We start from the raw sequence: 419 nt of genomic DNA, 5'->3' as shown, positions 1-419 counted from the left end.
AGCACCACTGAACTGTAACAGGGCAGTTGATAATGGTACCTCAAATTATTCATGGACCAGTTGTGCAAAATTTTTCATCGCCCTACCGCGCCACGCTCGAAAGTACCTCGTGCAAGTGGCTATTCGTAGGTTGCCGACTTCGCTCCTCATCGTACACTGCCACTCACACACTGATTCACAGACACTCAGGCACATACAGTCACACCAGCTGGTACTGTCGGCCATCTTCGTGACTAGATGCGTCTAGAATTGAGACCAATGAAATACCCTCACTAGCGTATCTGCAGCATATAATCAGAAGTATTAACTTGACTCTAAAGCCTCCTCCGCTTTACGTGGTACTCATATACACTATTGAGGCTGACTTACATATTCCTTGGTAAGTTAGAAAGCACTTTCGTGATTTTCCCTCACTTCAT

This window comes from Echinococcus granulosus (genome assembly GCF_000524195.1).
Source record: "Echinococcus granulosus chromosome Unknown EG_S00177, whole genome shotgun sequence".
Lineage (NCBI taxonomy): Eukaryota > Metazoa > Platyhelminthes > Cestoda > Cyclophyllidea > Taeniidae > Echinococcus > Echinococcus granulosus.
The sequence above is the reverse complement of the archived record's forward strand: the minus strand, read 5'-3'. Positions refer to the sequence as shown.